The sequence below is a fragment of the Lissotriton helveticus genome, chromosome 1_1 (genome assembly GCF_964261635.1).
Source record: "Lissotriton helveticus chromosome 1_1, aLisHel1.1, whole genome shotgun sequence".
NCBI lineage: Eukaryota > Metazoa > Chordata > Amphibia > Caudata > Salamandridae > Lissotriton > Lissotriton helveticus.
Genome location: NC_136057.1, coordinates 1604503761 through 1604525659, shown reverse-complemented (window position 1 = coordinate 1604525659; position 21899 = coordinate 1604503761). Strand labels below are relative to the sequence as shown.

Genomic DNA, 21899 nt, shown 5'->3' with positions numbered 1-21899 from the left:
CTTTGAGGTCGTTGGTGAACCACGAGGTTTTCTTGCTGCTGGGAGGAGTCTTCAGTGGTGCAAGGGCATCGGCGCAGTTGGTGAGCCACTGTGTGAGGTTACGGGCTGCTTCGTTGGAGTCCGTAGTGTTGGAGGGAGGATTTTGGCTCAAGGAAGTTGTGAGCTGGTCGGTGGTGATCTTGCTCCAGCATCTTCGGGGAGCCTGTTGCGGGTGGTGGTGGGTCGTGGTTTTCCTGAAGTTGAAGTGGACGCAGCTGTGATCTGTCCAGTGTGGTCTGGTGGAGTGGCTGAAGGAGATGTGGTTGCTGGAGGAGAAGACGGGGTCAAGCGTGTGGCCGGCGTAGTGGGTGGGGGTGTTCACTAGTTGCTTGAGTCAGAGGTTGGTGAGGTTGTCTAGCCGGGTGGTGGTGGTGTTGTCATTGTTGTTTTCCAGGTGGAAGTTGAGGTCCCCTAGGAGGATGTAGTCTGAGGAGGTGAGGGCAAGCGGGCTGATGAAGTCTGCGATGGCTTCGCTGAATTGTGTGCGTGCTCCCGGGGGTCTGTAGATGAGAGTACCTTTGAGGGTGGTTTTGGGGTCGGTGTGTATCTGGAAGTGAAGGTGCTCGGCAGTGGTGAGGGTGTCGTCGGCGTTGGTTGTGATGCGGATGGTGTTTCTGTAGACAATGGCGATGCCTCCTCCGGTTTGGTTGACGCGGTCCCTCCGGGTGATCTTGTAGCCGTTCGGGATCGCTATGGCAATGTCGGGGGCTGAGGAGGCGTCCATCCAGGTTTCTGTGAGGAAGGCGACGTCCGGCGCTGTTGTGTCGAGGAGGTTCCAGAGTTCGACGGCGTGCTTGTGGACTGAGCGGGTGTTGAGCAGGATACACTTGAGGTGCTTGTTGCTGGCCGAGGTACTGGCCGAGACTGGTTAACCCACCTCATTAGTGTACAGCGTGCACTAAATAATCTCTCTAGAAGGTCTCTGGGTGGGCGGACCCCATACAAACTGCTCTTTGGCATCAAAATGTTTGTTCCGGACCTTGAGGGTCTAGACATGGTGGCGTCTGACGCATCCTTTGACGTAGATGAATATTCTAATGTTTTACAGAACCTACAAAAGACAAGAGACAGTCTTGCAAAGGAACATTTGCCCTCCACATCTGATGCTGCGTTGCAAATTCCGGTAGTCGACTGGCTACCCCGAGTTGGAGAACTGGCCCGAGAGAAGGTCGAGAACAAGAAGGATTTCGGCCCCTCCTATCGAGCTCCAGTTCCTGTGCTTGGAGTGCAGGGTACAAGAACAGTCATTTTACCTCCTCTTCCTGGCCAAAAAGGGAACAGGTACATCTCCATTGACAATGTCAAACTACACTGGGTGGCCGATTCTTCTTAGTATGACACCTGCGGTCTTGTGTCCAGCAATGGTGCGAAACTCTGTTTTGGCCCCGGATCCTGGAACCGGGCCTGATGTTGCCATTAAGATGAATACAGTTGCGAATCCTTTATTGAATCCACCTGCTGGTGATCCTCAATGATACTGAATATACTTACCCCACTGACTTGTCTATGCCTGATTTGGAGACCCGTGTGACTAATCAATCACGTTTTTTATTTGACACTGGCTCTACCACATCAAAGGCCCCTTCGAAAGTTTCGGTTTTCGCTACTTGGTTTAAAAAACATTTTTTCATTCCCCCTTGGACTTACATTTGGCTGGTGCTTTTTTCAATATTCTTATTCATATCCATTAGATTTGTGGCGTATTTTTTTCTTTTTGTGAATGGACACTACGCTCAAGAAAGAACTACAATTAGACTAATTGATGGAACTTTGGCTCCCCACTCTTCTTCGCACATAATGAAGAGGGACCAGACATTTGTGAACATAACTGCTTGGCCCGTTTTAGATGAGATAGTATGGAATGCTGTAAAATTCCAGATTCATGGTCCCACAGAGGTTATTAATGTCCCTAATGTACTTTGTGTCTCTATGGGGGATGTGGTTAAACAAAATATTCGCTCTGATGATTGGGACGTCCAAGCCGTAGAGGCTCTATTTTCTGATTTGAAATATTATGCTGCCTTTGATGCTGAAGATTTGTATCTAGATTCTGCTAATTATGGCGATTTATTCTGTTACCAGCATTTTGGAAATCACTTTCTGCATAAAGCAAACACATTTAGAACTGTGGTAAAGAACATTGTCCCGCATCTGTTGAAGGCAGCTCTAAAACTCTTTTGAAAAAGTTTTCTGTTTTCTTATTTTACTGGTTTTGATCAATCAAAACTTGATGCATTTTATTTTAGGATGACTGAGAAGTCCTCTTCCAAGGTTAGACTTACCCACATAAAATTACGGTACTCTAAGTCCTTTATTGACCAGTTGGCTGTTGGGGGCTATGAGCTGTGGAAAGATACCATTGACCTTAAATCTGTTTCGGGTTCTAAAAGTTGGCAAGTGCAAGGCACAGAGGCTTTGCATCGTGCATGTTTCATCCCGAACATATGTTGTTTCTGAATGCTACTATTTCACAAACCACCTGCTTTGGATTGGCTACTTCTAAAAAATTAAATGCTCCTTCATTTCCTGATTTGGGTGAATATCCCCATTGGAATAATTACACCAGTACTTCCCTTAGTGATTTACAAGCCCTGTTAAAAAATTCCTCTTTTAATGTTTCCAGCATGAATCCCAAAGGCTGGTTGCTGTGGCAAAATAGTGCAGATTCCTGCCAACACTGTTTTCTGGGTCTGACCCCTGGCTATACAGAGGTTATAGTAGTTCCCCGATTTCAAAGTCAACATTCGGTCACCACCTAATCTGTAGGCAAATTTTGTCAGAGTTGGCTCAAACACTCTACCTTGGTGTCAGTGAAATTGCATTTATCTAAACTGAGTGACGCCGTTAATTTGAATGATTTTGTAAAAGGTCCTGCAGCGGGAAATATCGAAAAGATGGATATATGCTGCTTACAACGAGGTTTAGAAACTGTCCCAGATTGAAGCTGCTTCTAGGGTCAGAGCTATTGATCAGGCCAATTTAGAAAAAGTAATAGCATTAACACCCTTTCTTCCCGTATTTACACGTTAGATAATAGTGTTTCATCTGTTGTTGACATTGTACAAAATCAATTGCGTTCTATTATGCAGTTTGCATGGACTCTTCAAACGTTAAAATCTGGGAGGGTGCCTTGGGATTACATGAATACGACTTCATTATTTTTGCCTTTTAATTTGATTGTTAAACAACAATTTATTGAAAAATTGGAGCCGTTACCATTTTCAGTGGCCGAGTCGAATTCGGCAGTTTGGCTCATCCATGGGTTAATTACTCTACCTTTTCCTCTGTTTAAATATGAGTCATGCATAAATCATTATGCCATAGGTAGATTTGCACCTTTAGGTGGCGCTTATCTTCATTAAGTCTGGAATCTCCCGTTTCCATAGAGGTGCTTGAGGGAAGGAAAAGAAGTTTATTTAAAGGGTGAAGACTGCACATCCACACCAGATCACTCTTTAGTCTGTAGGAATCTGCAATTGCACGTTTCTTGTAATGTAATGGCACCAAATCTTGCGTTTTTTTTGAAAGGCACCCCGCCCCTGCTATTACACCAACTTTCACGTTGCTGGCAAACGGTAGTTATTTGTTATTAATTAATGAAGATTGCTGTGGTATGCTTGTTGGTATTCCGTATATCGTTACAGTTCCCCAACGTGTAGCTTGCGGTAAAAATGTCCTGTTGTCAAGACTGTTTCTGGTATGCGAGCAGTTAATTCCCCAAATTCTTTTCGTGCTAAGCGCGTACTTAGTTATCCCTGGAATCGGCTTCGGAGATTTTCATTCCGTGCGCGGCCTTTTCCCCGATACCCACAAGATGGCAGTTCTAGTGGTGAGGCTAATTAGAGGAAACCTGGCATCGCACGCTTGCACCTGAGGAGCAGCGCACTTCAACCGTCATTTTTGAGGTGAACAGAGCGAATTTTCTTTTCGCTTGTTTGCCATTCAGCAAATCTCAATTTTTCTTGGCAGGCGCGTAGCTGTTTTGTAACTCTGAATTTATTTGGAGTAGTATTGTCACGCTCGCAGCATTTTGGCAGAATTCAGAGTTTGTTATTTCACCCGTCTTTGATGGCTCGGAGGTGTGAGTTTCAGGAAGTGAGTAGAGGGTTGTTCTCCTCTTCACTAAGAAGTAAGTGACTTCACCCTATTTGTATTGAATAAGGCTGTTACTGATAGCCTCAGCTTATAGAGAAGTATAGGACATATTTCAATGTTTCACTTTGAGTACAAGAATCCTGTGAGGTCTAACAGGAGATACTGAAGTGAGCCTGGCAGAGCAGTTTCTTTTTCTTTGTTGTGTACGAACATTTTCTTCTTGGACTGGAGAACTAATTTTCCTCATTGGTGAAGCTTACCTGAGGGAAATTTCCGGCGTGTATTCTAGCACCAATAAGAAAAACATTAAGAGAAGCTATTCACCTTTACTGATATTTTCAAGTAGCTGTTTTTAGTAAATGAAAGACTTAGTACGTATGTAGCAATATATATATTATACTTACCAATAGGCATGGGCTGAAAATTCGTTCCGCTTGCGAAATTTGTGAATTTTTGGCAATTTCACGGTCCTCAAATCGTGCGAAATTGCCAAACAAGTTGCAATTCGCGAGTTGCCAATTTTTTTTTGAATGGTCGCGCTTCAAAAATACAAAGTCACGCGCTCGGCGTTGACTTACCGTGATTCTGAGTTCGCCGAGTTGTTTTTCTCCCGGTTTGTGTGCGCTGTGCCATTTTGGATCTGGCTGCGTGATCACGCGAGACTTTTCGACCGCGAGTACTTCATGGAGTCCCGTCATCTTGCACTGCGAGACTTTGAGAACGCGAATACGTCATAAGGGCCCGCGATCACGCATCGCGAGAGTAAACAATAGCAAATAAGTAGATGCGACGCACAGCTGACATCCAGCGGGAGATTTGAACGGCTCGCTTTCCCAAAGTCGCAAAAATTGCAATTCTGCACAAGAAATCTATCGCTGGCAGCATAAACCTTCTGAAAATGATGATTTGGATCAGAATAACTCCTCAGATTTACATTTGGCTGCACTTTTTTGTGCAAGGAGTCCATTTTTGGAGGGGGGTGGGAGGGATCAAGTGCCCCAGAGTCTCCAACTTCCTGTTCCTGTCTAGCAGGCTCCTCCCAGTGCTTTGTCCATGTCCTGGTCCCTTTTCATTTGGATCTGGAGCTGGAAGGATTACTCTTTGTGGCTGCTGCTGGATATTTGTATTTGAGGACTTTTTATTTGGGTCACTTTTGGATTTGAGATTTTACAAGTAAGTTGGTGTTGTTTGTTTGGGGCATTGCAGTTGCTGCAACTACAATTTATAAACTTTTTCACAACTTTAAAAAATATATATTGTGGGTAGCCACAGTATCCAGTAGGGCCAGGGTTAGTCATTGGTGCATGATACAACTGTTTCTGTGAGTTTTGTTGAACTTAAATATCATTTACGGCATGGATGGCATGGAATTGAATAGTTCCCTGTTATATGTGGAAGTTTGTTTTAATTTTGGGGTGCGTGTTAAAGCCACACTAGCCAGCGCCTGGCCATGTGGGTGGGGGTCTAGGGGCCAATTTGAAGCCAGGCAGTGTGCTTTGTGCCATAGGCCTGCACCCAGTCTGCCTTGCTTTTATCCATTATACCCAGGGGTACTCAGTGGTGCATGGGCCAAGTCTTTCTGTGGGGTCTCTTAAATTTAAACATCATTTAGGGCATGGATGGCATTGAATTGAGGTGATTTTTGTGTGTATTTTGATTTTTGGGGTGTTGTTGGGGCCTGTTCCAGGGCCTGGCCATGTGGGTGGGGGCCATTTTGACGCCTGGTCCAGGGCCTGGCCATGTGGGTGGGGGTCTAGGGGCCATTTTGAAGCCAAGCAGTGTGCTTTGTGCCATAGGCCTGCACCCAGTCTGCCTTGCTTTCATCCATTATGCCCAGGGCTACTCAGTGGTGCATGGACCAGTGATGTTGGTGTTGACTCATCGCAAAGTAGCATCCAAACAACGCAGGATGTAACTCATCTGACGAGTGTTCAACCACAGCCGCAACGACAACCACAGCCGCAACAAGGAGAGGCGCAAGGAGAGGCGCAAGGAGAGGCGCAAGGAGAGGCTCAAGGAAAGGCGCAAGGAGAGGCGCAAGGAGAGGCGCAAGGAGAGGTGCAAGGAGAGGCGCAAGGAGAGGTGCAAGGAGAGGCACAACTGCCCACAATACTTGTTCCTCCAGAAGTAGCGGCACATCAGGAAATCGAGATTCATGCGGAGGTATCAGCCGAGCAAGCCACTCCTGATGATCCATTGTCTTCCAGACCCCAGCAAGGAAAAGGTCAAGGAGGGCTAGTAAAAAGGCGGAAAACCAAGTTATTTGTTTGATTTGTAAACAAGTAGTTAGTCGGCGTAAGCTTGGTACCAACTATGGTACCGGAGGCCAGAGAGGTCATCTCCAAAAACTCCACAGCATCCAGTGGAAGGCGCACCTAAGTAACATCCGGAAAGCCAAAACTAGAAATCGGAATGTAGACATTGATATTGCATCTGATGACGAGGAGGTGATCGTGCAGGGGGGAGGTGAAGAAGCGAGAGACATTTTTTCTGGTACACACAGTACCCCTGGCAGCAGCACTGCAGTGGTAGCGCCCACACCCTCTACCCCAGCAACATCTAGGTGGCACAGTAAGAGTCTGGTAGAGACACCAATGCGAAAAAGTACATCAATGAGCCTAACTGGGTTGAAGAAGTCTGGATCATCATCACATATGAAAACGGTCCAGACCACCATTAAAAGCATGTTTTGGTCAGAGGCCCCAGTGGAACGCAACCACCCAACGGCACGTCTGTATAATGCAATGCTGGCTAAAATGTTAGCGCTGGACCTTCTCCCTTTTTCTTTCGTGGAAGAGGTGGGTTTTCTAGAATTTGTGGCAACAGTCTGCCCTAAATGGAAGGTTCCTAGCCGGTCCTATTTTGCCAGAGTTGCGGTTCCAGCACTACATCAAGATGTGCTGGACGTGATTGGGGCAGCTTTGCAGAAGAGTGCTGTTCACACTATCCACCTGACAACAGACATGTGGACCAGTTGCCAAGCTGTTGATTACATGTGCATCACTGCACACTGGGTCTCTTTTGCGGGGGTTAGAGAGAAGATAGCTGCAGGTGTTGACAGTGTCACAATTTTTCAAGGTACTCGGAAACATGCAACAGTACCCATGTTTGCCACGGAGAAATCTCATACTGCAGTAAACATTTTGGAGGAGTTTAACAGTAAGGTCTTTGAATGGTTGCAGCCAAGAAAGCTCATGATTGATTATGTTTCCACGGATAATGGCAGTAATATAGTTAAGGCCATGGCTGATGGTGGCTATTTCAGAGTGCCGTGTTTTTCGCACAGCATTAACATTACTGTTCAAGATTTCTTGAAAAAAGAAAACACAGTCAGCAAGATACTGACCACCTGCCGAAGAATCTGCACACATTTCAGCCATTCTTCTAAGGCCCGGAAGCAGCTGAGGATCATTCAATGTGACCGTAGAGTGCCAGTCAGAGGACTCATCCAGGAGGTGGCAACACGTTGGAACTCAACCTTCTACATGCTTGAGCGTCTGTTTGAGCAGTACTTGGTAATCAATGAGTATGTCTTTCACGCACGGGGTGCTTCTATGAAAGACATGAGGCTAGAGGTGGAGGAATGGGACCTATTTAAAAGCCTGACAGACATGCTTCATCCTTTTGAGGTGTTCACGCGTGAAGTCGGCAGGGAACACTGTACTTTGGGCAAAGCTATCCCATTGTTGTGCATGCTAGAGCACCAACTGAAGGCGGTGTCTTCAACGTTCCGAGTTGATGCTGAAAAACAAGACGCATATCAGTTGGCGAGAGCTTATTAAGCCGCCTAGTTGACAATGCAAGGCTTAAAGCAATACATTCAGAACAACATTACATTTGTGCCACTATTCTGGATCCATGGTACAAAAAGGCACTGGCCAGCAATACATTCTTTCCTTTTTCTGAAGCAGATGTTTCCAAATACAAACATTGGCTAGCTCTGTCAGCCACTCGGTTCGAAAAAAGAGCGGCAGGAAATTGAAGGAACCACCACAAGTACTACTGAAGCAGCAGGCCATCCGGCGTCAAGGTCCACTTCTGTGGCCGAAGGCAGTCACTTTCCCTCAGAGCCGTTACTGACACCAGCAACCGTATCATCATCACCTGCACCAGGCCCAGCAATAATATTGTCGGAAGCGGATTGGATAACTCATCAAGGGTTTGCTCGTTCCAGTGTTGATGCAAAGGCAACAGATGGTACGCAAAGTGGAGCACCCCTGGAGGACCTTGAGTGGATGATGCAGGCCTATCTGGATGACCCAACAGAGGTCTTCTTTGATCAGAACCCATTGGTGTATTGGTATGGGAAAAGGCCTCAATGGCCACTGATCACCAAGCTGGCTATAAATTATTTGGCTTGCCCACTCACAAGCGTGTCTTCTGAACGTGTTTTCAGTGCTGCTGGTGCCATTGTAACTTCAAAAAGGACCAGCCTCTCCAAAAATGTGGAGAGGTTAACAATGATCAAGATGAATCAGCACTTCATACCACCAGATTACAAAATACGTGAATCCACGCAGGAAGAAGAGGACACCGACTTAGGTGACGGAAGCTCTTCTTTGTTAGCTGACCTACTCCCGTTTCAATTCACAGAGTTTGAGGACGAGCTCTACTTCCCTGACACCTAGGCTTGAAATACTTACTTTTTTTTTCGTCCTTATTCACTTTTATTTCTGTGTGTCTTTCTTTGTTTTGTAACTTTTAGCACAACAAAACTCTAATCACAACAAATCCATCAGCAGCACTCTCTTTGTCTTATTTCCATATTGAAGGTGCCGCTGTCTGCATTCCTGAAGTTCACAAGTTCACAACGAAGTCATGCTCCTCTATCCTCTTCCTCCAGACTCCCCCTATCCATTTCCCTTAAGGCAGATGGCCGGATTATGCAGAATCAAGAAACTGTCGCTTCGTAGACGAGTCCCCTCAAAAGAAGTGGGACTGGAATGACTGACTATGCTGACTGTTACTTCTGAAATTGACACAAGAGGCTACCCTGTGGCCCTTCACTTAAGAATAAGATGCTGACAAAAAGTGGAACAGGTAATGAATGATGAGATGGCATGCAGTGGGCAACACTGGCTGTCTGGCTCTAATGAAAGCAATTGCTGTTTGTTGTGCACGAAATGAATCCTATGTGTTCTGTTATTATTTAATCTTTTACACACTAAATGTAACTCAAGTCTACTCTGTTTACCTTGTTTAATGCAAATTGTAATTCTACTGCAGGGGCCACTACGTTGGATTTTTTAATATGGAAAATGTCCTTGGACTCACTGTGTGTATGTAGACTGTGACTGCATGAACAACATTGAGTTTCCCAACACCATGATGATGATGAGTCATGATGACCAAAGTTACATAATATCTTTACAGTCACTCACTGGGATGGATGGATCATCATCGTCGATTTACAGAAAAACTATGGCCATTTCGTGAGTGGCAAACAGGTAAACAAGTCAACAACAACCACAGCAGAACTACATGTCTGTCAAGTCGTGGTATGGAGTGGTCGAGCCAGTGTAGTGTTATGCTAGAGTCCAGACAGCGGTTCATGTAAAATTGCGGCTATGTGGATTGCTGTATAAAATTAGATCTTCTTTGTCTGTCTGTGTCAAAGAGGTATGCTACATGGAGGTTGGTTCACTCAGTGGTGCCTGCCTTGACCGTCTGCATGGCCCTGGCTTGCTGTGTGCTAATTATTATCCTGGAAACAGAGACTCAGAGTAGGCGCTTTAAAAATGATGCATGTATGTAATACTGTCGCCTCTGAAAGTGAAAGTGTTAGTTTTGCACTACACACCGTACCTTATATTTTTCCTCCGGGGTGTTTTAATATCCCTTTCTGTTTTTCCATCGACAATTACAGGCCGGCACATACCCTGTGCAATGGGACAAACATTAACTCAGGCTTACCATAGCAATCCGCAATTCCGCATCCGCCAGGCAGGCAGTGGACAGTGTGGTCAATAAGATTGATCGACGGAGCGCCCGATGGAATGGAGGAGTACCGCGAATAAGAGGAATGGCTGGATGCATGCAACTTCCCAATTTGACCAGGACAACTACAACATACAGTTACAGTATCCACTTCACTTCTCCTTATCTTTTAAATAATGTTATTGTTGTGAACTTCTATGAGTGTGACTCTGTGCGTTTGCTCTCTACTTCAAATTCATCCCTACAGCTATTTGATAAGTTTCTTTGCTATTTTTCAAACTAATGTAATGTACTACTAAGTGTTTATTCTCTCTGAGGGCACATAGGCAAGTGAAATTGCGTAATTACTGCAGCCCTGTACTGTCTAATTTTTTAGTACTAGTTAGTAAGTTGTAGTAAGTACTACTTTTCAGTAACCTAACCATCCATTTAGCAAACAACTTCATGCATGCACTTCCTTTATGTCCCTTAAAAGATTTATGGATATCTTCGTATCCAAAGATTTTTTTTTCTTCATTTGTTGTTTGTCCATGCTGGTTTTTTTTCTCTCTCCAAAAAACTTTCCCAAAAACCCCCATTCCCATCCATTTTTCAAACCCTAACCCTCTTTTCCCGGGTTGTGTGGTTTTCATTGAGGTGTGACTAAATGACACCAATAATTCCACACGCTTGCTGGGGAGGATAAGGTCAAAAGCAACAGAAAATCAATTTCAAGGCAGGTCAAGGAATCCGAGGATATATTCTTATTCTGCTTGACACACACCCATGAGTATTTGCAAATCAATTCAGAATTTCAAGTCCGCCATCGAGTGGATTCATCATCAACAACATCCTCCTACACGTGACGAAACCTTACGCTGCTGTGTCCTTCAGTACTAGTTCTTGTAGTAGCCTTAACCCACGCAACTAGTAGTTAACTTTTGATTGAATACTTTAGCATTGCTTAGGCTACAATTTATGGCACTGTTCTTGTGTACTGTACTATCGTACTGTTCTAATGCTCCTCTCAGGCCACTCAATGTCTCATTTCCTTTTTTTTCATATGCTGCTACTGCCAGTGTGTACCACTACTACTACCACCACAACGATGCCATTTCATCCGTCTAGCATTCCATAGCCAACCTTAATCGCCATTTGCCATGCAGCCAGCCCTGTGCCTAGCCCTATTCTAAAACACGAATCACAGGTAAGGTAAGCATTTTTGGGGAGAAGGAATAATGGAGTAGGAGGAGAGGAGAGACTGATGGTAGTATTAGTAAAGTAATAGGACAATTGAATTCACTAACTCTGTCAGTGGCACTTTTGTACAAATTTGGGCGATTACTTAGACAATTTGAATCAACCAGCCAGTTAAGTTTCAGGAAAACAAACGTACAGTTAACCCCCCCCGCCTCCCCCACAAAAAAGTAAAAACGCGTAAGCTATGTTTAAGTGGGAAAAAAATTATTTAGACCCTAAATAAATAATGATTTAGACCCTAACAAAAATAAACTATCCCACAAGACCCAACCCACCCCCCTCCCTAACCCCAACCAATGTCCATGAAATAAATGTCCCCAAAAGTTCAAAAAACCCAACGCCCAATTCCCACTCCCTCAAAAGTCTTTTAAAAAGGGGCAAGGGACAGTCTCTACTTTGGCTGGCGGGGTGGGAAACTTTCACAGGTTGTATTCGAAACCTTCATCAATACAATAGGAGTTTCAAGGGGAACAACAGGACAACCAGCCCCCCACTCAACGAATTCACTATCAATAAATGGCTGTCCCTAAATTGATACACCATGAATGGTTTTCAAATCACAGCCCGAAAGGATCAATATCTTTGCGACCTCACTTTACAGTGACCAATTAATTGAATTGGTCATTTGGCTGTGGTGTATCTAATTTCTAAAAAAGAAATAAACTACCATACACAGACCTTTCATCCACAGAAAAAATGTGAGAAGGAAAGAAGGCACCTCACGGTAGCAACACCAAAGGGGAAAACTGACTGGTACTCGCCAGAAACCCTCTTATCATCATTGGTTACCTTCTTTCCAGAAAGGAAATGTGCGTGTGTGTTAAGACAAAGCCTCAACCCAATGAAAACAAGAGGAAGAAACCTAAATGTGAGTGTACTTCCTATATGTGTAAAAATCATCCACGTGTTCAAGGATCCCGTGAGAACAAAAACATAATCCTCATTAATAAAAATTGGTAAAGCTTACTTGCTACTGATACTCTTTATTCCTTGCTGTAAGCTTTTCCACATTAAAAATGACTCCTATCAAGTCATGATCAAATAACAACTAGCCAACAGGTTTCGTTGCTGTTATCAACTTTAAGCAACTTCGTCAGGGCTAGGGATCCAAATAGATGTTTTCATGTGGGATTTGCATCAAACCATCCGGTTGCGTCACTGCAGCATACCAGCAACCTCAATGAGACGTGAATCACGCGTCATACGATCGTGCATCCGTCGGGTAACCGCCATTGGGTCTTGTCACCGTGACCTCGGACCTGGGGCGTTTCCAATCATCCGAAACCTTACTTTTTCTCACCGACAAACACCCTTTTTAGGTCTCGTGGCCTGGCGAAAGCGCACGAAGCGCGTTTTTGCCACGAGACCTATAGTTGTCAGCTCTGCTTACAACGAGGCAAGAGGAGACAAGAGATGTGCACGCGCAGCCTGCCGTAATCGGATCAGGTCGCGCGCGCGTTCACCATCTCCTGTTTCTCTTGAAAGCCTCCAACACACACAGGAGCGCACACACGCACACATACAGAGACACCCGCCGCCGCCCCCCCACACACACAAGCGCACACACACACACATACAGAGACACCCCCCCCCCGCCGCTGACCCCGCCCCCACACACACGAGCACACACATGCACACATACAGAGACACCCCCCGCCGCCACCCCGCCCCCACACAACTAACCCCACTCACCGCATCGGCGCCACTCCGGACTCTGCAGCCTCCGCGGGGCTCTCTCTCGGGCATGGGAGCCCCACGTCACCACTGCTCCTCTCTGGGCCAGCTACTCCGTGGGCGTGGGCTTCAGAAGACGGAAGTCCCGCCCCACAACAGGTTTCGGTTTTGCTCACAGCTTTCTTCAATGCTTGTTGGAACTTTATGTTTAGCAGGATATCAGAAGACACAGATTTCATGTCTGCGAACATGTTCTTTGCTTGCTTTTTTTTGCTGTGTTTTGGAAAAGCCCTTAGCGGTCCTGGGCATTGACACGCTATAACAAAAACTTAAATTAAACGTATTGATCAAAATGCCAATCTTGCTGCGGCAAGTTTTATTTTGCTGGAACTTTGAAAATATGCACACAGATTACAGAAGATAACTTTCAGTATCGCTATTCCAGTAAAACGACCTGCAATATTTTAAATCAACGAGTATTAAATAAGTGTTTGGGAAGGCACCTACACATGCTAGAAGAGAGTTCGGAGAACACCGGCTTCGGCTTCAATCTGCCACCACATAGTGTGCTCTTGCAAAGGGCGCAATCAGAGCGTTGCACATTCACCTGCTGAGTGGCAGCTGGCCAAGGTGGGAAGAAGCACTAGGAAAAGCAGGACAGCAGACCTCCTAAAGTTAGACTTTATAATGACGGCAGGCAGGTGTGGCGTAAACGAGGTAGGGTGCTGGGTTAGTATGAAGGAGGCGCACGGCCTGTGACGATAAAAGAGCCTGGGTGGCTCCCGGCGGCGGTCTGTTGTCTTACAAGTTGATGTCACAGCCGTATCAGAGCTAGGTCGGCTGCCTGGCGAAGTGTCCGTTCATCAGCGACCTTCCCGTTTACGGCGATCAAAGGGGTCTTTTAGGTACTTGTGTCCCAGTTCACTTTCTCACTCAATGGTTCATTGACAGAAGGGGAGGAGAGTCTGTTGCAAAAGGCTAATTTTGTTCCGGTCACGTGAACTCTCCGGGCATCACAACCAACGAACAACTGGGTTTGATGTTTAAACTTTAGTCTTTAAAAGAACAAGCGGTTATCCAACCAATCACAAGCATTCACAGCCCAATAGCCAATGAGCTCAGTGAAACCCCCATCCAATAAAGGCAAAAACAATGTTTTCACCATTTTTAAAATACGTTTCACACTCCTACGTGGTAGTGCGTGTGTGAGCATCCAAGTGCTACCCTTGGCTAATTGTTCATTGTAGTAATGATGTATCCGGGAAAGGAGTAAATAACAATGTTCGTCTCAAATGAATGACTGTCTAGATTAATAATTCAACTCAAGTGGTGAGATACCTTGTTACCTGCGAGACTGTCAACGTGTGTGCGGTTATAGGAGCATCACCGACAGGAGAGCCACTGTCCTTACGGTAATTCCAGGACTTCACTCTGAAGTGTTTACTACGAACGAGTGTGATTAAAGCTTAGACATTCATGGTTCTTTCTCTTTTAGCACGATCTTTTGTAATTGCATGGATGTTGACTTTTGGTCTGAATACTTTAATGCTGAAATATGTATACTTTTAAACACTTCCTTTTTATCGATTACGTGTCTTTGTTTTTTAAAGCACGATGTTGTTTGCCGAGTTGTGGATACACATGCCCAGGGGAGAAACAAAGACAACTATCCTAGTTCTCCTTGTTCCTCGCCTTAACTGCTGATTTTAAGTTCTTTGTGGTGATCGTTTGATATGCGGGTTGACCGTAGAACTGCCACCAAGTAAAGATCGTTATTTTAAAAAAATATTTATATATATATATTCCCCCCCTCCCCCCCAAAATGTATGCATCAGCATCACTATTTTGGAGAGTTGTCTCCACTTGGTGTAACAAATCTCGAGGGGGCCTTCCTGCAAGGCATATGAAGGGGCACTCCTCTGGGATCAATTAGGAGCTCTGCAGAATTGCACTCTACTGAATGCAACACACACTCCACACAATACCACTCAGTGCCACATAATTATATGCTACATAGTTACAATGCACTCGATGCAACATACACTCCAAATAATACAACTCAGTGCCACATAATTACACGCCACACAATTACACTCTACTGAATACAACTTACACTCCACACAATAGCACTCAGTGCCACATAATTATATGCTACATAATTATACTGCGCTCAACGCAAAATACACTCCAAATACCACTCAGTGCCACATAATTCCACGCCACATAATTACACTGCACTCAATGCAACATACACTCCAAATACCACTCAGTGCCACATAGTTACACGCCACATAATTACACTCTATCTATTGCATCACCGCAGCATCACTCAGCACCACCACAACATCACTATGCGCTACCACAGCATCACTGAACGCCACAGCATCACTCGTGGCCACCACAACATCACTCAGTGCCACCACAGCTTCAATCTGTGCAACCATTCAACAACAACTGGTTCAAATATGTTCTCTCAATGTTTCAAGCTTTATTACAGATGTCACAAAAAGATGTTAATATTTCACTTCTGTTCTTGGATTTTCATCACAATAAAATACACTGAACATAATCTTCATAAAAGTTATTATACAAAAGTTTAAGCTATTGCAATTATAAATTACAATAACTTTTATTGAAGTATTAATTATTAAAAAAAAAAAATTGTAATATCAATACATCTAAGTCACGTAAATTCAACACATATTGCATTACAAATGCTATAGGTGTCACATTTGCGCAAGTTAAAAGTATTGGCATTGTAAATGACAAAGCTATTAATTTTGCTATTTTTAAAACCAACACATAAATAAAACATTTGTCATTTACAATACCAATAGCTCAAACTTTCCTAATGCGAGACCTATTGCATTGCAAATGCTTGTTATTTTATTTTGTAAACCACCACCCATGCATCCGTGCTTGACTTGCATTTGAATTTGACCCAAAGGATATATTGCGCACACATACAGTTTCTGTTTCACCCACCCAGGCAGTCCTCTTTTCTTTCTCCTTCCACCCATCCTTGCTTCAACCGGCCATGCATCAGATTCCTACCAGCCACCTCTGCCTGCATTCAAAAACACGTATCATTCTTTGCCAGTCATTAATTTAACTCGCTCGTCCTTACTTCTTCCTTACACCCTTCTTTGCCTTTTCGTTCATCCCATCCATCAAGTTCATCTCTGATCTGACTTGGCTTCTCGATAAAACTTTCACAGCTGAGTTGAAGTCAAATTTAGAGGAGGCCATTGGTTACTCGTCAACTCCCGCCTCTAATGCTATAGCGAAGTCAAGGGTGACTGTCTTCTACCTGGTTGACAAAAACTTAGTTCCAAATTTGTAAGCCTTCTTAACAGTAAAGTGTACTTGTACTGTACAACATACACCCCTGCAGCGAGCCTACTCTGCAATCTCAATAAGTAAGGAATATAATAGCTTACCACTGCCCGCCACTACCGAGGCATCCCCCACAGCAATTCCTGCTGGCACTGGTGGCACCGCATCTGCCCCTGGAGTGACCACCCCCACCCTGGCCCCGGCACTGGTGGTTGTCTGTGCTGATGGTGTTCCGCCTAGAAAAAACATTTCATATTTAAAGATGCCATACACACCACTCCCTATTTTGTCTAGGAATGAAAAAAAATGTTACTACATAAACAAATGTAATTATTTGTGACTCTCTAGTCTAAACTAAAAATTGCCCTTTCGGAAGTGGAGGGTGTTTTTATTTATGCTTAGCCATAACATGCTACACTTTTTGGCACAACTGATGAATGCTTGCTTTTTAACGCGCACCATTTTTCTCATAACAGACAGAAGATTCCCTTCTACGAAAGACAAGCAATATGTCACTCATCATCATCACCACCAGTACTTAAAGTGCTAACAAGTTGAGGTGTCTCCCACAATTAATGTGCAAATCAGCCACTGTTCAGTTTTCATGAGTTCACCATTTCTCTTCTATGAAGTTGATTTTAATAAATGTTTTTATATAATGCACAGTTGAAAATTAATATACAGAGTGCACACAGAGCTAGTTGTTTTACTTTTAATAAATCTTTAAAACTTACATAGACTCTGTGGTTTTTGGTCATGAGTGAGTGAGCGAAAGGGTTTGCAATTTGCAAGCATGATTCCATGACTCTGAGAGGTCGGGACTCTGACTCCGTAGTCTTATGTTCTGGGTTGTATAATCATTGGGGATCATAGCTACATTCCGGAGCTAAATAATGACTCTGACACACTAGCTAGTCAGTAAGGAGATTTGGAGTTCAACTTCTTTTATGACTGAGGTATGTGGAAAGTCAAACTGCGCCTATTATCACCAATGTCCTATTTCTTGTCCATAGTTCTGTATGTGCAGAATAGTCCCTACAACAGTAGTAGTATGTCCTCCTATCCAATCAAAAAGTAAACTAGTATCTTATTCTTGGTGGCCATTGACATTTTGTTGTTGGGAATTGTCAAAGCATAAACATTAAGAAGACTTCAATAGACATTATGGACAACCCAGAGGACTGCACACAGTACCTAGAGCTATTGCTGAATAAGAGTTTTGTTTAACACCTTTTGCCAACTGTGCAAGCTTAGCTAGCTACATAGACAGACTAATAATAATAAATAGTAGTAGCAAAGAGAGAGTCATAGTACAGGCAGGATAAGAATTTAGAAACAGTCTACAAGAAGAACAAAGACGATTTAGGAAAAAATGGAATTATGATGAACGTTTTGAATAAATAGGTGCTGTAAAAGTTAGAGAAGTATAATTATTAATATTAACAGGAAAACTTACTGGGGCCAGCAGAAGAGCCATCGGTGGACCGATCCTTGCCTTCCTGCTCTGCCGGCGCCGCTACCTCTGTCCTCTTGCCCCTGGGAGGTGCTGATGTACATGAAAGAAAGACACAAACATGGATGGTTGTTGTCAACGAAATCAAACATTTCAAAAAAACAATAAAAATAAATTTGGGGGAAATAAACAACAATTGCACTAAATTTATTGACCTATCTGATGTGGTCTACTAGGATATTAGTATTGCTGGACTCGCGGACCGTCTACTTGGAAAGTTATGTAACTCACTAAACCAACACACAAAAAGGTTCTACTAGGACTGGCAGCACTCAGCAGCACGCGAAGTGACAGACACAGTCCGTCATGGTTGCAGACCACTAAAAAATGTCCTACTAAATAACAAGTCACAATATACTCAACCTATCAATCCACCACCACTATCTCTTCTTAGTGGCAGGAGTACAAAGGAAGGACTGGACTTGAGTCTCTAGTCTCTAGCAATACGCAGTTCTGTAAAGTACACTCGTACATAATCACTCAGGCCAAATGAGCACAAAATTGAAAACAAGTAAGCATAGTAGCATCGCCACTGAGCAGGCGAGCACCTGCAATCACAGAAGCTTTTGAAACATAATTTACCTAGGAAAAATATATATTTGCAATATAACACAGAGCAGAAGAAAACAAAGTAGTTATTAAATAGCTACTAGTACTCACCAAGCCCAGGGATCTGGACGCCAAGCAGGTCGAGCAGGTCTTGTTCCCGGTCCAGTATGTCGGACCACCGGTGCGTCACCTGGTTGTAGGTGCGCTGGACCCCTGACTCCCGATTCATGGCCCGGCACACCTTACTGCATAGCTGGCGACGCTCCCGGAGGCCGTACCCGGTTCCGGGCCTGCCGCCTGCTGCGATGGTCTTGGGGAGGTGGCGCTGCACAAAGAAGACAAGTACGGCCACCTCCACCGCGTTGAAGATCTCCCTGGGACTTACAGATGCCCCCCTTAAATGCCCGCAAGGGAGCCGGCTGCGAGTTGCGGGACTCTTCCCCTTGGAGTTCTTGCCGGCTCCCTTTGCCATGGTCCTGGGTTGAAGGAAAAATAGGAAAGAATAGGAAAAAAGTAAATAAAAGAAAAGAGAGAGTTAAAAAAAAAGTTGTTATTAAAGCAACGAAAAGTAGAAAAAAACACAAAATTTAGATGTACAAAAATAGAGAGATAGATAATGAGTAAAAAAGATTTTAAAAAGTTCAAACAAACAAAGGATTATAGAGATTGAAGCAGGATAGAAAAGGCATGCCCAGAACCATAGCAATGAATGAAAAATAAGATGGCCGTGCCCATTGCAACCGCCTGGGTAAGTTTGCGAGATATTTTCCTCGCGAGCACACAAAATCGGACTCGGAACACGCAACTGCGACCCGGAATAGGAAATGCGCAACGCGAGCATGCAACTCGTGACCCGAAACGGAAATACGCAACGCGAACAGTAAAAAACAAGATGGCCGCGCCCATATACGACCGCATGGGTAACTTCGCGGTAGCCGCGGTGAAAAAAGATCTCATGAACCCGCAAAAATAAAAAATCCGCAATCTCACTAAAGTTCGCGTATTTTGCGAACCGCGAGTATGCTTTCGCGTGAATTCACGTAACGCGAATTCGCAAAATTCGCCCATACTTAGCAATAATACAGTCCCCTTGAAACTTCTTCGGCAGGGTACCCACCCACCTAACCCTGGGGGCCAAAAGAAACTCGCTATAAAAGAAAGCATTGAATGAATGAATGACTGAATACGCACTTATATAGCGCATGGCTACCCATAGGGCATCCCAGCGCATTCTGTCACCACACTCATTCAACAGTAATCAAGCAAAAAGAAAGGTCTTCAGCTGTTTCCTAAACCTAAGATGATCAACTTCAAGGCGAATGGGATCAGGAAGCTGATTCCAAAGCCTGGCTGCATTATAGTAGAACAGCCGTCCTCCGGTCCAAGACCGTTTAACCTTTGGAACTGACAGCAGTTGTTTATTGCTAGATCGCAGAGTCCTCTTGGTGTCATATAACTGCACCAAGGGCTGCAACAAGGCTGGCCCTTTACCCGAGATGCACTTATGGACGATGCACAATGCTTTGAACCTAACCCTATCCACAACGGGCAGCCAATGAAGTTGTCTGAGGGGAGGGTAGTTTAGGTGACTTATGCCTAGGGATACCCGTCAAAAGACGAGCCGCACAATTCTGTGCTATCTGCAATTTCCCGATAGTTCCCAGTGGCGCACCCAGGTAGACTACATTTGCGTAGTCCAACCGTGAAAGAACCAGGGATTGAACCACCATGCGCCTGGCTTCAGATGGCAGAAGGGGAAGAATCTTCCGCATTGTCCTGATCAGGCCATAACAATTAGCGGCAACCTTACTCGCCTGAACTTTGAGATTCAATTTACAGTCCAACCAGACCCCAAGACTCTTAATTTGTGTCTTAGGGACAGGAGGCGCACCACGGCAGGCAGGCCATAAAGAATCCAGATTGTGGGGTACTGCATGACCAAGAATCATTATCTCTGTCTTTGTGCCATTTAATTTAAGAAAGGACAGATCCATCCACTCAGAGACCTTCACAAGGCAGCCCTCCAAGCCTGAGTTTGAAATATCTTGCCGGTTAAGTCCCACCACTAATTGAGTGTCATCCGCGTATGTGACAGTGTGAATCCCCCAGGGAAGTACCACCTCAGCCAATGGCCTCATGTAGATATTAAATAAGGTGGGACTCAATGAAGAACCCTGCAGGACTCCACACTGCAACCGCCTCCGCTCAGAAAGAATGCCCTCTTCAAAGACCACAAAGGACCTGTCCGAAAGAAATGACTGTAACCATTCAAGGACAGTACCTCGCACACCCACCTCCCTAAGTCTTTGAATCATTATATGATGATTCACAGTATCGAAGGCTGCGCTGAGATCTAGTAAAATAATTGCAGCGCAGCCTCCGGTATCCATGATCTTCCTAGACTCTTCAAGCACCGCAAGGAGAGCAGTCTCCGTGCCTTGGCATCGCCTAAAGCCGGTCTGGGTCAGATGTAGGTGGTTTTTCTCCTCCAGGTAACTTGTCAAAACTGAATTGACATGTCTTTCTGCCAGTTTACTCAAACCAGGCAGCAGAGAGATGGGACGATAATAAGACCAATCATCGGAGTCTAAGTTAATCTTCTTAACCGCATGCGTGCGGCATGATTCCCCCCCGTACGCTGAGAATTTGTAAATCCCTTTATTCATGACGAGCTGGGCTCGTCATGAGCGTGCGAGGAGGCTACCTCATGACGAGCCCAGCTCGTCATGAGCGTCGAAGGGGTTAAGCAGGGCTTTAACTCTGGCTTGTTTCCACGGACCCGGGACCTGTCCCATTGAAAGGGATGCACTTATCACGTCCAATATCACAGGGCAGACTATCTCTGATACTAAATTAAGAGTAGCCGGGGGGCTGGATCAACTGGTGATCCCGATTTTAACTGGTGCAAGGAATCCTGAAGTGACAACAAAGTAAGGGGGAAAAAAAATTCTAACATAGCTTGTCGTACAGGTAATGTGACAGTGCTATCCATAGCCCTGTGATGAAAGCTAGCATAAATGGTATGAATTTTAGTAAAAAATGAAGCTAGGTAGCTCCTCACAGCGACCTTGGGCATTATCATCAACATTAGTAAACGCAGGGAGGGTAAGGAGTGACTTGACAATTTAAAAAATTTCAGAAGGAGAATTTGAGGCTAAAGTGATTTTTTCCTGATAATGCCTAGTTTGGGCAGTTTTTATTTCATTTTTATAGAGCGTCATAGCTTTCCTATAAATGCTCTTACTAGGTTCTGAAAAATCCTTCCTCCATTTTCTCTCAGCTTGCTTACAAGACTGTTTTAACTGTCTTAGATTATGTGTGTACCATGGTTTCTTATTAGAGCCTATTTGATGACAGACCTCTTTTTTCGGAAGAACAATATCCAAAGAGTCCTCCAGCCAGTTATTAAAGTTCTCATTTTCTACTCCAGGATCCTGATGAAACACTGGGATTGTATTTCTGAGATTAGACGCCCACTCCTTAACCGGAGGTTTTGACCAGGTACGTGGAACGGTTT

General features: G+C 44.5%; 1 long non-coding RNA gene across 4 annotated transcripts in view; it reads left to right on the top strand.

Moving 5' to 3' along the window:
• Positions 1–16930, top strand: part of LOC144773665 (uncharacterized) — a 137797-nt gene extending 120867 nt beyond the window's left edge. For 3 of the 4 annotated variants that reach the window (XR_013600046.1, XR_013600048.1, XR_013600049.1), the window contains one exon: positions 1088–1312. This is a non-coding gene — a long non-coding RNA (uncharacterized LOC144773665). Of the gene's footprint in view, positions 1–1087; positions 1313–16796 lie in introns of those variants that run through there. The other variant, XR_013600047.1, reaches the window with a different exon arrangement.
• The last annotated feature ends 4969 nt before the right edge of the window (positions 16931–21899 follow it).